Consider the following 16743-nt stretch of genomic DNA (forward strand, 5'->3'; position numbering starts at 1 on the left):
TCCTTTAAGCCATTGGGTGCTAAAATTGCTTGTCACCTCCCTTCACCTGCAAACTGAATACAACTAGTACATGTGGGGGAAAAAAACTTTTTCACTGAAAAGTGCTCTGTCAGGAGTAATTGCAAGTTTTGATAATTGATAGAACATTGCCCCTTTATATACAACTCTCAAAAGCAACACTTAACCCCACCCATTGGCCACCTTTATTAAAACACTAAAAGTTTATATTTAAGTTTGAGTGCTGAGAACTTGATCACTTATATTTATCTTTAATATATGAAAGTGTCCTTAAAAATAATCACTATTAACCAAATGATAAGATAGACCATTATTCACAGAATGGGTTTAAGGTCTCCTGCTAAAAGTTAAATAGTAGAGGGGCTCTCCAGTTTTGTGACTTATAACGACAGCTAGCAATGCCAGTAGAGCTGGAAGATTTCTTAACAAAGACCTAGTCTCCTGCTCTCATCTTGCAGATAAGGAAACTAATAAGACTTACTTGTCCTTGGTTACCCAATTATTTAGTGGCAAAAGTAGAACAAGAACTCAAGTCCCCCCCATACTCTCACTAGTACACTGACTTGTCTCTCTATATTGTATTGAACAAATGTCATTTTTAATGGTGCTTTGTTTCAACAGTAATTTTCAATTCTAGACAGAGAGAGAAAAAGATAGACAAAGATAAAGAGAAGGAAAGACAGAGAGGGAGATAGGGAGAGAGACAGAAAGAGAGAGAGAGAGAGAGAGAGAGAGAGAGAGAGAGAGAGAGAGAGAGAGAGAGAGAGAGAGAGAGAGAGAGAGAGAGAGAGGGAATTGGGATTTTTTCCTAAGATTTTTATATGAAGTATTCAATTCAATTAAACAAATAATTATTAAGTGTCTGCTGTATGCATAGTACTGTATTGGGTATCAAAGGTGATACAAAATTAATTGCTGCTATAAAGAAGCTGATTACTTTGAAATAATGGATATTGAATAAAACTGAAATTTTAGTTTAAAAGCTAAAAAATGTTCATTTTATGTTCCTAAAGGGATAATTTCTCTATAGTTCTAGAGACAGCATCATAGTTTCCATTTTCACTGATTCTATAGTTTAGCAAGACAATACTTTGCTCTTTTCTAATTACATCATTGTTAGCTTTATAAGCATATTTTATCTTCTTGACCAAGGACAAAAGCTATCTATAAAATTCTGACTATAATTTTTTATGGAAAAAAACATCCCAATAAATAAGGCCCAAAGCAGTTACTTTTCTACAACCAGTTTCTCCCAAAGGGAATGTAGTAGGGTCTTTTTTTTCTTTAGCATACTAAAAGATAGCTTCCTAGTCCTCTAAATGTACTACCTCTCTTGACCATCTGCAATAATGTTAACATACTTATTGACATAAAAAAATCTCCTTAAGTTGAATACTCTTTTATGTAGGAATATTGACCAATAATAGCAGGCCCTGTACTTAATTCCCAATCATACCACTTTAATTGTTTTTAAGGATTCCACACATCACTCTTCTGAAATGTAACTTTCTGACAATCAACACATATATGTTTACTCCATATAACAACATTTAGTCATTTAAAATAAATATATCATATTCATGCTATAGAAGTAATATCTTAAAGCTTACTAAAAAGATGAATAGATTCTTCAATATTTTTACGTCTTGTTCATACTTTTCATATCCTTAAAAACAAAATAAATCTCACCTTAAATTTCTTAATACGAACAAATGGAATTTATGTATAAAATGCATTTTTTCCCTCCCAAGCCCCATCCCCCACCACAAAAGAAGCACCTTAGTCTATGATCATGTTTAGGAATGTAATTTTGAAGATTCTGTATAGAAGATTTCCATGAGGATTTTTCACACCCTCCATATATTATTTTGTTCTGAATGTAGATTGATGTTTCTTTTTATCTGATATGTTTGCTTTCCTTAAGCTCTCAAAAAAAGATTATTTGGACCTTCACCATAGAGTTATATACATGCCAAAAAAAAAAAGTTCTCTAGAACAGAAGGTGGGCTAATTATTTAAAGGAATGGCCTTCATGACTATGATGATCTGTCTGTTTGTGGATAAAGTCCTGCAACTGTGAAGGGCCTCACACACTAGAAAAAGGGAAAGGGGAAAAAAAAAAAAAGAAAAAATCAAAGTACTCAGTGGAGATACATCAGAGAGACTACACAAGAAGGGTATCGTAGTTTTAGAGCCCCCAGAAATCCTGACCAAAGAAGTAGTTAGTCCCAGGTCTACATCAAAAGAAAACAACATTCTGTGTCATTGCTAGCCTTTGCTGTGATGTTTTGCCCTCAGTCTCAGAATAATCAAAAGTCATGGTTAAAAAAAAAAAAAAAGATAGACTGTCCCTTTAAAATTAGATCATCCCTTTTATTAATATGCAGAATGAGTTGTCAATTGACCAAGCAACAAATGTACGTCCTCATATCCTCGTTTTCACTTCTATCTATGAATATTTTAAAACCCTAATGTGTGCTTGGCCATTTGGGTTTTAAGCAAAGACTTATCACAGTGTAAAACCCCTCATTTTTATCCCTTAGCTGAGGGCTTCTTTTTCCCTTTTCCAGGGTGTCATTAAAAATCTGATGCCAAGAGCTGGGACTTGGCAGGGTTTGCGATATAATTTGCAATCTGCAGTGTTTGCTGGCTAGCCCCCACCTGCCCCCCTCTCTCTTTCTCTCTCTCTCTTTTTTTACCAGCCTGCCTGCTAGAGTCAATAGGGGGCATCCCTCATCTGTCTAAAAGAAAAATAGCAGCATACTAATTAGAATTCTATTTGCCAGAAGCCTCAGAGTTGCTGTGCTTATAGATTTCAAGCTTCTTTTGTTTGAATTAAATTGCCAACTTTTTTTCTTCCTTCTTTGCACTAGCATGAGAGAGCGGGTGCCTTATTTGATTGAAGGGGGGGGAGGCCTCATCTATGGAAATGCTGAGGAAATGTCAGGGTTGTGTTTAAAAATGCCTGGTATGCTTTTCAGTGGCTGACTCCTGTCTTTAGCAGAGTTGTTTTGGGGAGCTGGTGGGAAGGGGGAGAAGTTCGAAAAGGGGAGAGAGGGGTGGAAACTTGTATTAAGCAATGGCACTCTGGTCCCCTTTCCTGACACTGAAATTCTGGGGTATAGCTGACATGCTTTTACCCAGAGCAAAGCCAGATGGTTCATGCTTGGATTAAAAAAAAAAAAAACAACCTCGGGATGAGATCACAATGCTTGTTCATAACAAAATTCACAACATCTCTGTTCCTTTGCTAAACCTTCCCCTTGCTGGGAGCAGTAAAAATGAAGAAACATATCATACATTCAAATAAAATGTCATATTTAACATGAATTAGCAAGCCTATAAAAGAATTCAAATTGTCCTTTATCAAAATGTCAAAACTATCCACGGAAAAAATGTTATTATAACTCATTTGGGGTTCAAGAAAAACTGAGTTTTTCACAGAAGCAGCAACTTTTGGGTCCCAGAAAATATAAAAAATGAGTCAGCACAACCTAAGGCATTTTTCAGAACTACTTCCCATTACAAAGAAACCACATTCCTATAATCTTTTAAAAAGCATAACAAACCAAACTATAAAGTAAGCATATGAATTCAACCACAAAATCCTACTATGTTTCTGCACCAGGAAAACATAAAGATTCTAATTTGTTTATTACTAAGTCATCCATCCTTCTTTGCAGCTCAAGGTACAGCCAAATCTGTACTCCATTGAGCACATAAAAATCTGCCAATGGATTTTAAAGGCCTAATTGTCTATGTAATACATGTGTATTATGATAAGAATATATAAAACAAAAAATTCATGAAATATGATAAACAAGACTTGACTGACTCAACATAAAGACTATTTGTCTCTAATTTTTACTCCCCCCAAATTACCAATAAGTCAAATAAATGTCTCATGAGAGGTAAAATAATTTAATTTTTTTAGATGAGTGCACTTCTGGAAGTAAATCACTAAACTGCTTTATTTTCCTCCATAATAATTTATTTGCTGACTTCTTCATAGACTGCAACAGCACTGTAGCAATGCTAAAACACAGAGGGATCACCAGATTTCAGGAATGAACCCTAACCTTTGTTGTTAATGCTATCACCTAGCTATCAAGTACATTTCCCTTAAATTCTTAGGGAGTCTTACTTAGGAGAGTAAGTATGGGATCTCATTTTGGTAAATCTCCATTTTATATGTGAATAGAGCCAAGATTAACATCTTAAAGAGATACTCTGAACTGGCTACTCTGCATAAACCAAATATCCATAGAGATGATACTAATATATTCCTGAGTGTTGGTGTTTTTTAATTGATGACAATTATGGTCTGGGGCCTTGTCTGAGCAAGGATACCACTTATGTATATTTCTAGAAAATAGAACTTATTTGGTACTTAAAATGGAAAGTTTTTAGGGATGAATGCATTCTTGGTACCTTTGCATGTACCTTTAATTTCCTCTGAACCCTACAATGACAAGCAAAGTATTGATGTTTACAGTATCATGTAAACCCTGGAGCCAACTATGCTCACATCTCTTTGAATTACTTTTCCAGTTCTAAGCCTCTAAGAATCCAGTCCTCCTTTATCTGTTCTTGTTATAAAAAGTGGCAGGAGGCAGAGCTGCAGAATGACCCACAAGATGGCACCTGTCACCAGTGGGATTTCTCCTGCATTCTGCAGGCCAAATTTTGTTTGAACTTACTGTGGCCTCTGTCACATCCTCAATTTCCCTTCCACTCTTGGCTCTCCTTCCTAATCCCTTTCTTGCAGGCTGAAGCTATGTTTACCCAGCTTCTGAAACCTTTTTTTTTTTTTTCATGAGAAGCCAAAGTAAAACTTTAATTTGAAATCTGGTATCAGAATTAAGCAGAAGCACAAAGTGTATTGGAAGGGGTTAGATACAACAGCTGCATACTTTGCTTGGGATACTGTTAAGGAAACTGGTGCTTTAAGATTCACCACCACCACGGCCACCACCACCATGGTATTGCCACCAGCTCTTCCCTATAAATAATACATTTGAAATGTAAAATTTCTTTAGATCTCAAAGGTGAGGGAGTTGATTAGCACTCTAATAAATCCTTTTGTTATTACTTAGAGGGGCAAGGTACATCACAGATAAATGAAATGTAAGTATCCTTAAACCAGCCAGCTGTATTTTAACCCTGACATGAGAGGATCACCTTTTCAGGTAGGTAAACACATTTCTATGCACAGTAAATTCAGTCTCTCCCTTTGTAAAAGAGTAAAGGAATGTGTTAACAAAAATAAAGAGATCAATGTCATTGATGTTGGGGGGGGGGAGGGGATTGCTTCCCTGAGACCAAATTCATAAGTCATTTGATAGGCATGATGAGGTCAAAAAATGCCCCTCCCTTCACTCATTGTTAACCAGTTGGGGGAGGGTGGGGCTATGATGAAGAGAGGGAGCATTTAAGTGGTTTGGGGGTAATTAGAATGAATTTTAACTCTTTAGAAAAATGTTTGAACCTTACTTAGTACATGATTCATTCAGTCAAGATTCACAAAAAGACTGCTCTACACCAAGATAACAAAGGTCATTTAGTTGTATTAGCTTATTACTGGAATCATGAAACTCTTTAAATGTTAAGATCATTAAATTGATTCTTATTAATAATGCTTTATCAATATGCTCTGAAATGAACTCAATTCAAGTAAGAGAGAGCTTTTGTATCTTATATTAATAAATTGTTATTGTTCAGAGTAATTAAAAGCTAGGTTAGGGGGAAGGAGGTGGCATTTAGGAGGCAGACTACAGAAACATGTTGCTTTAAAAAAGTCACAAGCAGATTTACAGCCCTGGAACTTAATCCATTTTGCCATGCTGGTATTTGTGAATACTGAAACTTCTGAAATCTTAGTAGTTATTATGCCACTCTATCAACTTTACTTAGAATATAGCCCTAAATGCCTGCTTCTGTTCAGGCAACACCCCTTCTCTCCACTATTTTCCACCTTCAGATACCCCAAAATATGTCATAGGCACATGAGAATTTCCCATTGTGTAATCATCAGCAACAACATGCTACCGCTATTTCCCTTCTGCACCACAGGAGGCAGATCTGCAAAAGGTCTATCAATAGAGTATGTTCAACTGAGTTCCCTAAGCAGTTCAAAAATGGCTCAAAAAATGGTTTTGAAGCATTGTAATTAAACTCATCTACAGCTGGTGTAATGAAACAAATAAGAGAAATTCATTGCTTATCAAGGACAGCTATCATTTGTGACTTTTTTTTTATCATTGTTGTTTCACCAGATTTTCTATGTGAGCTCCATTACTTCTGTTTCTTTTAACTACCATCCTACTCACTTGGGAGTCATTTTTAAGGTCAGCCAGTATACATTAATCCTGCCTGGAGTAAAAATTTACTCCTCACGATGGAAATGACAGGCCTGTACAACAACACATGAAAAAAGTCATTCATTATTTATAAAAAAGCAAAAATAATGGGCTGTCTTTTCTTACATTACACAAGTACAAAAACTCTAAACTACATATTATTATGAAAGCTTTATTCCCTACAACATTGCCTTGATTTTATAATTATTTTAGGCTTTCCATGCAGGAACAATATAAAAAAATCTTACTTTTCACAACACTCAGAAGAAATAACTTTGAAATAATGACTTCTAGTTTGCTTTCTTTGATACAGTTTATGAGAGAGGGGGTGGGGAGTGGCTAGTCTAAGACAGTTTCCTTTATTTAGGGATTGAATCACATAGGTATGAAATAGGCTGAAAAAGATCTTATTTATACCCATCTATATGTTTCTAAACTGAAATTAGAAATAATATAACTGAGATGCTTTTCTTCCAAACTGAGCTTAAAAATATCATGAAATCAAAACAACAGGACAAGAGCTTATCTTCCTTCCCCCACCCCCAGCAAATCTATCAGGAGTTTTTGGTGGGCTTACTAAACTGTCATAGAGGGACAAGGTAGAGATCAAATATACTGTTGAGTAAGGAAACAGAGCACAAACTTTGTCCAGAGCTTGGGGACAATGATGCTCAAAGATTAACCCACCCTCTCAATTAACACCTCACATGAAAATCCCAGCAAGGTCATGGGATCTGTGCCTCAGTGCGGTCAATCAGCATCGCCTGCCTCCATACAAACCAAGATCGAATGCAGAATTAACACCGGTCCCCAAGCCCTCGCTCACAGACTCACGTCAGATTAAGCCCTTGCATGGAGGAGATATGAAAAGCATTTCTAATTAGGGTCTGAGGTTACTGGTTAAAATGCAGTCGAGCAGTCTACCAACCATTCTTTTCCTTTTTTATAATTTTAATTAAACTCAGATACTATTTAATTCCTACCTGCATATATTTAGTACTACTTGAATGCAAACCTGATAAAGAATACTCCTGATCCCCACTTAACTGCCACAAGGACTTATTAAAGAGAGGGTGACTGTCTCCAAGATCTTCCATGGGTCCCTTTGCAATAATTACTTTTCTATCAAATGAAAAGCATAATATTTTTCTGTAAATAGATTTTTTTTTCCCCTGCGAAACTTTGACTCCCCTACTCTCATGACAAAATTGCAATTATAACTTCACTGTAGGGGTTACTTATTATCAGACTAGCCATTAAAAAGCTTCCTTTGCATACCCAGTCTCTGTTTTCTCATGGCTTACAGAAACTTGAGATGTACACTGGAGAATTTTTCCTACAAATACATAACTAATTAGGTATGGATGTGTTGCTTCTGTATTTAAAAATGCTGTTTACTGGATCCTATCTGAATTATTAGAAATTCTACTGTGCAGCTGAGTACTTCTGCCATTGTGTGATTAGTAGTCTAGATCCTTGGTACCCATTTTTAATATCTGCAATGACCCTAGAAGCCTTAAGACAACATCTTCAGCATACTAAAATCTTATTATTCCAAATTACAGTTCTGAATAATTCAGGAATTGTAATGTCATTGTAAAGCATTTGGAAAACTTTGGTATTCCAGCATCTTCAGTGACTTTTTTTTCGTATCATTATTATCGTGGTAAAGGCTTATAATATATATTACTATTAAAAATATTTTATAGGGATATTTTAATGAGAAATAAGCCATTAAACGATCCAAATAAACTTCAATGGTAAGTAGTAGGATCTGAAATTAAAGTACTTGCAGGGAAGACAAAACTATCTATTGGAATTAAGGAGCCATGTTAACTAAACTTGATTTTTTTCACTCTCTAAAATCCAACCTGCCAGTAGTGATAGACAATATAGCAAAGAAAGCAATAAATTATTGTCCAATTGGCAACTCATTCTGATTGTTGAAAAGAAATGTTGAGTTAATTCATTTGGGGAAAAGAAGAGTCTTTAAAATTGTAACTTATTTAACTATCTAAAAGTTTGAGAAATTTGGATAGCAAGAAGGGGTGTCTAAAATAATCTAGGGCAATTCCTTCCATAGATGCAGTAATTTAGCCAAGGATACACATTCGCTAAATGATGGAGCTGGGACTAGAACCTGGGTTTACAGACTTTCGATTTGGTACTCTTTGCACGACCCATGGAAAGTCACAATCACATGCATCTTCAAACTCTCAAAGGCACCACTGGGTTAAAAGAGAATTGTTGAGAAGTACTCAACAAAGACTTGTACAATTTTCTTAGACGATCTTAAATGTAAAATGAAATTCTTAATATTTATAAAAAATATTATTTTAAATTACATAGTACTCAGTAGTCTACAACAATATCATTAATTTAACATCTCTAGCACCTACAGCTTTCTGGGCCTCCCCTGTTTTGGTATCTCCCTTTCTCCAGGACTGTTCCCATTCATATTGGTCAGTTTTTTTTTTTCTTTTCCATTTCCATAGCATTTCTGAACTAGATCATAAATTCCTATGTTGACTGCTATTTTGTTTACATGGTATCAAAGATTCAAAAATTAGAACGAGGAATTATTTTCTGGCACTATCATATGATTTTTAAATGATCTGAAAATGCACATATGCATACATGAAGACATATTTTATTTTAAAAGTGTGTTTTTTTTTTTTAATTTAAATTTAAGCTCAATGTAAAAGACATTATGGCTAGGAAAGGAATTAAGTCTGTCATGAAGCCAGAATGAGATGAACAGCTTTAGTATTCTCAAGCTATTAAAAGAATTGGAGGAAGGCCTGAAGTGCATTGGGTGGTTCCCCTGTGGAAAATTTAAGAACATCTGTGTATAAATATGCATGTATGTGTATATGTATGTATGTATGTATGTATATATAAACATACATACATAAAGAGAGACAGAGACAAAGAAAGAGAGAGAGATGGAAATTACATAGAATGAGAAGGTATAGAGGGTCCTCAATGAAACCACATATCCACCTAAGTATATTTGTGCATAGATATGTCCATATCTATGCATAAATTTATATGTGTATTTGTATACAAATGCATACACAAATGGGGGCATCAACAATAAAAACTTAAGTATTGTTTCAAAACAGTCTATTCCAGAGACATGAGCACACAGTTTTCCAAAATAATTATCAACTCCATCAGTATATTTACACTAGTAACTGACAAGGTTTTTGATCCCCAAAAAGAGAAATGTTTATGTAAAGTATGGTGCTGAACTTTATATGATTTGTTACCCCTGAACTTGCATACTACAATTTATCTTTATGTGACCCAAATGTGTGAGAAAAAAATCAGATGGTGACAAACCAGACTAACAGACCAAATATGGAATAGTCTCAAATGTCAACTTATAAATTTTGTACATAACTACATTGCATCACTTTATTGCAGAATAACACCAGTTGATAGTACATCATGCCATTTTGATTGGAATGCTGTCTTCCCAGGAGGAACCTCTGCACTGGAATCCTCAGGGAAATATATCATTGCAGCCCATGAAATATTGCTTTCATCATCTTTGCTAGAAAATTCAATAAAAACAACATTCTGCTAACATTTCTTAAGCATCCAATACATGCAAGACACCATACCAGGTAATGGACATAAAAAGATGAATTAAGACATCGTCCCTTCTCTCAAGGAACATTCAAGGGAATGGTTGGATTTTGATCTTTTCCATAGGGAAGAATTCCCAAGCTTCCTTTGTATGTTTTTACTCTTTCTTTCAGGCACATAATGGTGCATACCTTCCTCTGAAAAGTTCATTATAACTTGGATACATTTACTGATGATTAACACCAATTCACATACAATGCACTCATCCTAAGGTAAATTTGATTCAATGTATCCCATTTCTAACAGTAAAAATAAGATAACATTTTAATGTGAACTGCTATTCTCTTTGATATATGGACTATCATTGCTGCCTTTATAATATAGTATTTCTTATTTGGATATGGGTGAATAAAGCAGTATATGTGTGATTAATACATCTGTATGTAAAAAAAAATAAATTTATGTTAGTTATTGATTCCTTCGTTAAGAAACCTCAAGTTTTGAAAAAGACTCATTCAAATTGTGTTCTAGGAAGTCACTGATTGTCAGGAAATATATTCCCTGGAAGGGAACTACACTAATTAGCTGCTCGAAGTAAACTAAAATTAACTTTAAAATTTTACCAAAGCAAGTTTTAAGACTACCTGATCATTATCAATTAGCCAAAAGTTTTATCCTCATTGTAAAGTATTCTAGAAATCATATTTCACTTCTCTGAAGAATGTCTCAACTTCAATGATAACAAGTGTTATCAGTTTGTGAATGTTTCATTGGTATATTAATATCCTTCATGGTCTGCAAAGATAATTAAAGAAAATGGGCCTAACTTCCAAGAGATAACTTGGCAGGCTCTGAAACTTCTCAATCATTTAAAAGCTGAAGGAACTGATAGAGCATCAACAAGTTAAATTTGTTGAAAATGGCAATTAACAATTCAACCTCTTCTATCGAAACTTTTAACCTGAACTACTAGTAGTTTAGTTTACTTATGTGATTCTCCTGTCCTTTTTCTTCTCTTATAGATTTTCTACAAATTTGTAAAATAGATAGTAAGTAAGCAAGAGGTATAATAGGGAAAGTGGGGGAAACCAGATAATTCAACAACTGGATGCAAAAATCATGTTAAATGATCAAATGTCCACATAACCAAACAATTGGTTAGCTTACAATTTAGACATCATAAAAATGATATAGATGGAAGAAAATTCTACTAATACAACATATTAATTTTTCTTACTTCAAGGCTGAAAAAGTTTTATATATGCCTTTTTTACTTGAAAAAATAGTTGAATTCAACTAAAGAATATATTCGTACTCTCAACATCTAGCACATATTAGACACTCAATAAAAAAAAATGAAGCAGTACTTTCCCTCAAGAAGCTGACTTTCTGCTGAAGGATTATAACATTATCACACATACACATACACACACACACAAACTAAATAAAGCTAATTTGAGGAGACAAAGTGCTAATAGCTTGGGGGATGATCAAGGAGGACTTTCTGTAGAAATTTAGAACCTTGAATGAAGATAAAGATTTTGAAAGCCAGAAACAAGAAGGAAGTACATTACAGACATTTAGGACATGAAGAAGAGTGATGTCAATTGCAGAAAACAGTTAATAGCAACAATTGGAATTAAACATGGATGTAATCCCTGTCCCAAAGCCCATTGGTATGAGACTCCTTATTGGTGGAGATGAATTACACCAAGATTGGGGCCGAGCTGATAACAAAAGAACTCTAGCCTTCCAGTGCACCTTTGGGGATTTATCATTCAAGTGCTCCTGGCTTCCACCTTCAAGAAAAAAGATGGAAAAGGCCAATGGCACTTTAGATTGCTAAAGGAAAAGACTCTGGGAAGACATGAGATGAGTGGGAAGTCTCTACCATGACCCCATTCTCAGGTTGATTCTCTAGAGATTTCGTGGAGTATTCCCTTTGGGTGAAATCAAGAACACTGTCTCTTAGGTGAACCAAGTTATCTCACTCCCAATAGGAAAGCTCCTTCAAAATGAATTGTCTGGGATATGTTTTCCTATGTTAACCTTCTCTTATTTATGTTTTGCTATCATTTGGATAAATGGGTTTCTTTACTATTTGCTATGTATGTTCATTATAGAACTGAGATTAGGTAGAAAAGTATCAAGCCTTGAATGTAGAGTTTGGGGTTCCTCCCCTCCCCCAATATGACAAAGTAATCAAAAATTAGATGCAAACTCATCATATCACCTAGATTAAAAATACTTAAAGAAGCAGACAGATGTACTTCTGGTCTGGTACCCTCTCACTCTCTCTCTGAGGACATCAAAGTGATCACCAGCCCAAAATTCCTCCTTCCTTTCCTGGCAGAAATGAAAATTTTCTTTGGAGAAGAAGGGAGGGGGAGAGAGGCTAGAAATGCTTCCTTTCAAGCCAAATACAAGGGGACCCTCCTTACATGTGGAATCCTTACTACACTTATGGGTTCCAACTTTCTTATTGCTATAAAAATAATGTAGAAGTAGAGGAAGAAGTAGAACTAGTAGAAGTCAAAAGAATGTAATATGAAATAAGTCTAAAAAGATTAGAGTAAGTTTGTGTAGGATTCTGAATGAGAAGCCATGATAGCTGATTTCTGAGTCACCTCAGCAACAAGATAGAGGACTAGATGTTTTCTCTAATCCCCATGACCTTTCAAACATCTCCAAAACAGAAATTATATACCAAAGACAAAGCAACTTAAACTAATGCTATGGTCTAGGACACCTGGAATTCATAAGAAGGTTAAAAAAAAACATAAAATAATGCTCACTGACCTTGAGCTCATTAAGCACCACTCCCACACTACAGACAGTGAGGTTGCACCACCAAAGTCAAAGACTGAACACATGGGCTTTTAACAAAACCCACCTCCTCACCCCAGTCCCCCCTTTTTTTCCCCAATATTGTGGAAACCTGTAATGGTAAGGGAATTTTAAGATCTTCTCTGCCCCTTAATGGGCCTCACTTAGAGCCCAAGAAGAGAAACTTGCTTAGGAAAGGCTTGTTTTTCAAGAAGGCACATATATTTTGTTACTTTGTAATTAGGCAGTGGGTCATGAAGGTTATGATGTTCTCTGACCCTAGAGAAGGCTACATATACATATAGAAAGAGAGACAGATGGACAGAGAGACAGACAGACAGATTGACTCTGGGCAGTCATTGAGCCCCTTAACTTTGAAAATCCAAATGCTGATGCTTCTCTCTCTGGTAATGAACATTATATGTATGTAATGGTCATACAGCTAGAAGACCTGTCTATTGGTCTGTTGAATGGTGTTATATCTATGTCTTATATTTTTGTCTGCTTGCAATTTGTTTGTATTTTCTGAAGTTCAGGGTGCTGATTTTTCCCCTGAACTAAGTGAATGATATCTATGTTTGATTAAATTAAGATTGTTAACTCCTTTTGAGTTGCTTTCCTTTAGAAAAGCAGATGTAAATAACTAGATAATAGGAAGAAGAAATTTCAAAGATCTTTAACATAAGCAAATAGATTAACACAAAATGCAGAAAAAAACATGGTTTCCATGTCTAGTAAATGAGTTCAAGCATCCATGAATAAATACTGCAAAATAAAGGAAAATAATGCAACAATTGATGAGACAGAGGCCCCTGTGGAATGTGAGGAGAACAAGGAACCAAAACACATTGTTCCTGAGTGGCTCAAAAGAGAAATTAGAATTAGGAGAATAGAATTCATGGACTACAGAGAAAAAAAAATAATGAGCAGAACAGAAAAACTGAAATCTGGGATAGCGAGTCTCACCAAAGAAACAAAAGATAGAACAAGAGATTGAGAATGCCAGTACACAAAAGTGAAGAATGATCTAGAAAAGAAGAAACAAGAACATTGAAAGAAAATACGCTCATTCACTATGCAAGCAACACATACTGATCTCAAAGACAGGATGAATAGAACTAAAGATTATAGATCTCCCAGAAGAAGGTGACAAGACAAAAAACCTGAACAGCATAATGTAAGAAATAATAGATGAAAATTGTCCAGAATTTCTGAACACAAAAAATGAAATACCTACTCTTTGACAGAAAACAGAGGTCACCGTTAGGAAAAAAAAAAATTCCAAAGCTACAAACGCCAAGACACATACTTCTTAAATTTAAGAATTAATTCGAAAGCAAGTTCTACAAGTGATCAGGAGAAAGATTTTCTTTCAAAAGACTATTCTTCACCCATCATAAAATATAAGAGGGAATGGAATAATATGTTCCAAAGAGTTACAGAGCTCAGAATGCAGCCCAGGGTGACCTACCCTGCAAGTCTGAGCTTAAACATAAATGAAAGAAGATGGATCTTCAATAATAAAGAGTCATTTGAAACATTTTTAGAAAGCCAAAACCAAAGACATTATTTGCTTCTCAAACACCCCAGACAATGGAAATTCAGGATGGATGAATAAATACAGGAGCTAAGAACAGGAGCAGCAAAAGGATAAGAACAATGAGGCCAGTGAGAGTCTTCTCTCTTAATGTACACAAAGAGACAGGGGTAAAGGTAGGCGTCTGGTACTGGTCATAGTGAAGGTTTTTTTGTGGGACTACAATGGAAGATGCAAAGGTACATGAAGAGAGAAGGGAAGCAGTGGGACAGAGAGGAATGTGTGATGTGACTGATAAAAAGGAGGGCTAGCAACAAGGGGAAGGTAACCCTTTTGGTCTTGTTAGGAGGACAGCTTGCAAGGGGGTAGGTGAAGAAAAAAAGAGGAAGTATTGAAAAAGGAGAGAAAGGAAGAAAGCTTTGTTTTGGTGATAGGAAAGTTTTCCACTCTTGAATGCTCCCATGAATAAAGAAAAATGATCTATGAAAGGAAAGGAAGACTTTGCAATGGGTGTGTTATAGGGAATTCGATAGTTAAAATGTCTACCTGCCAGAGGCCTGGAAAAGACGTCATGGGGGCAGCATGCAGCAGAGGCCCTAACAAGGCCTGGTCAACATGGCAACAAGTTGATCCGCCAACTGCAAGGGCCATTCCTAGGCCTATCACTATAGGACTGGGATCTGACAGAGCTGAGTAAGAGACAAATGCAAGGCCCATGGCAGTGGCAGCAGCTACTCCTTGGACTACCAACCCATAGCCTGGAAATTTAAAAAGTACCTATCTGATCTTCCAGGGTGCAGGATGGCAGAGTGAAACCTGGCTGCTCCAATCCCCCCCACTGACCCTGAACACACAGTAATTATTGCCCCAGAGCAAAATTTTAAACAGTAAGGCTTGGGAACCCTAGAGGAAGGGCGTGGCTAAGGCCCTGCCTCAAAATGGGGAAAAAAACAGACTGCTAAGACAAAGACTCTAGAATCCTATTATTGTGAGAGGGAGGAACCAAATTCAGAAGGAGGCAGTATTGACTCCACACCCACAGCTGAAGCTGCAACAGGGAATATGAACTGGTCTCAAGCACAGAAAGCATTCTCAGATGAGCTCAAAAAGAACTTTGAAAACCAAATTAGAGAGGTAGAAGATAAAATTAATAATTCTTTTAAAATCAAAATTGTGAAATTAGAAAAACATTACAAAGAAGAAAGCTCCTTAAAAAGAAAAATCTGTGAACTAAAAATGAAATCTGAACATATGGAAAAGGAGCTTCAAAAACTAAATGAGGAAAATAATTCACTAAAAATTAGAATCAACCAAATTGAAGCTCATGACTCTATGAGGCACCAAGGATCAGTCAAACAAAACATCAAGAATGAAAAATTAGAAAAAGAGGTAAAATATCTCAATGGAAAAATAACTGACCTGGGAAACAGATCCAGGAGAGATAATCTGAGAACCATAGGCCTACTGGAAAATCATGATGAAAAAATGAGCCTAGATAACATCTTCCAAGAGTTCATCAAGGAAAACTGCCCTGAGATCCTAGAACCAGAGGCTAAAATAGGACTCTAGAGAATCCACTGGACGCCTCCTGAAAGAGATCCCAAATTCAAAAGTCTGCAAAATGTGGTAGCCAAATTCCAGAACTATCATGTAAAGGAGAAAATACTACAAGCAGCCAGAAAGAAACAATTCAAATATTGTGGAACCACTGTGAGCATCATGCAGGATCTGGCAGCCTCTACATTGAAAGATCAGAGGAACTGGAATATGGTTTTTCACAAGGCAAAAGAGCTTGGGTTACAACCTATCCAGCAAAACTGAGAATAATCTTCCAGGCAAGGAAAAGGTCATTCAAGGATATAACGGACTTCCAGACCTCCCTGATGAAAAAGTCAGAGCTCAATGGAAAATTCAACCTCCAATTACAAGACTCAAGAGAGACATATACAAAGATAAATAGGGAAAACACACACACACACATAACTTGTTATTTAATAAGAGCAAACTGTTTACATCCCTATATGGGAAGCTGATACCTGTTAATATTGAGATATACTTATGACAACACCTAAAAGGGATATAGATAAATAGAGGGTGTGGGTATAAAATACACAAAATGATGATAAAAAAAAAAAAACCTTATTAAGGGCTGCAAAGGGACTTCAATGGAAGAAGAGGAAAGAATGAAGCAGAAAAGGGTAAATTAAGCCACACAAAGAGGCACAAAAACATTATACTAGAGGGGAAGAAGGGGGGAGGAGGGGAGATGAACATTATATGAGCTTTTCCCTCATTAGTTCTGGTGTAAGGAGGGAATGACATAATCAGTTAAGTATAGCACTCTATAGAGAAGAGACATAAAACTTATCATATTAGAGGGAAAGAGGGGAGGGAGAGGAGCATTGCATG

At 35.9% G+C, this 16743-nt stretch overlaps 1 pseudogene; it reads left to right on the forward strand.

The window, feature by feature from the left end:
• Positions 1-14905: 14905 nt before the first annotated feature.
• The window catches only part of LOC138168333 (26S proteasome regulatory subunit 6A-B-like), a 129766-nt pseudogene continuing 127928 nt past the window's right edge, over positions 14906-16743 (forward strand).

The sequence above is a fragment of the Petaurus breviceps genome, unplaced genomic scaffold (assembly GCF_028583685.1).
Source record: "Petaurus breviceps papuanus isolate PSGF00001 unplaced genomic scaffold, PetGlider_PUasm1.0 37, whole genome shotgun sequence".
In the NCBI taxonomy this organism is placed as follows: Eukaryota; Metazoa; Chordata; class Mammalia; order Diprotodontia; family Petauridae; genus Petaurus; species Petaurus breviceps.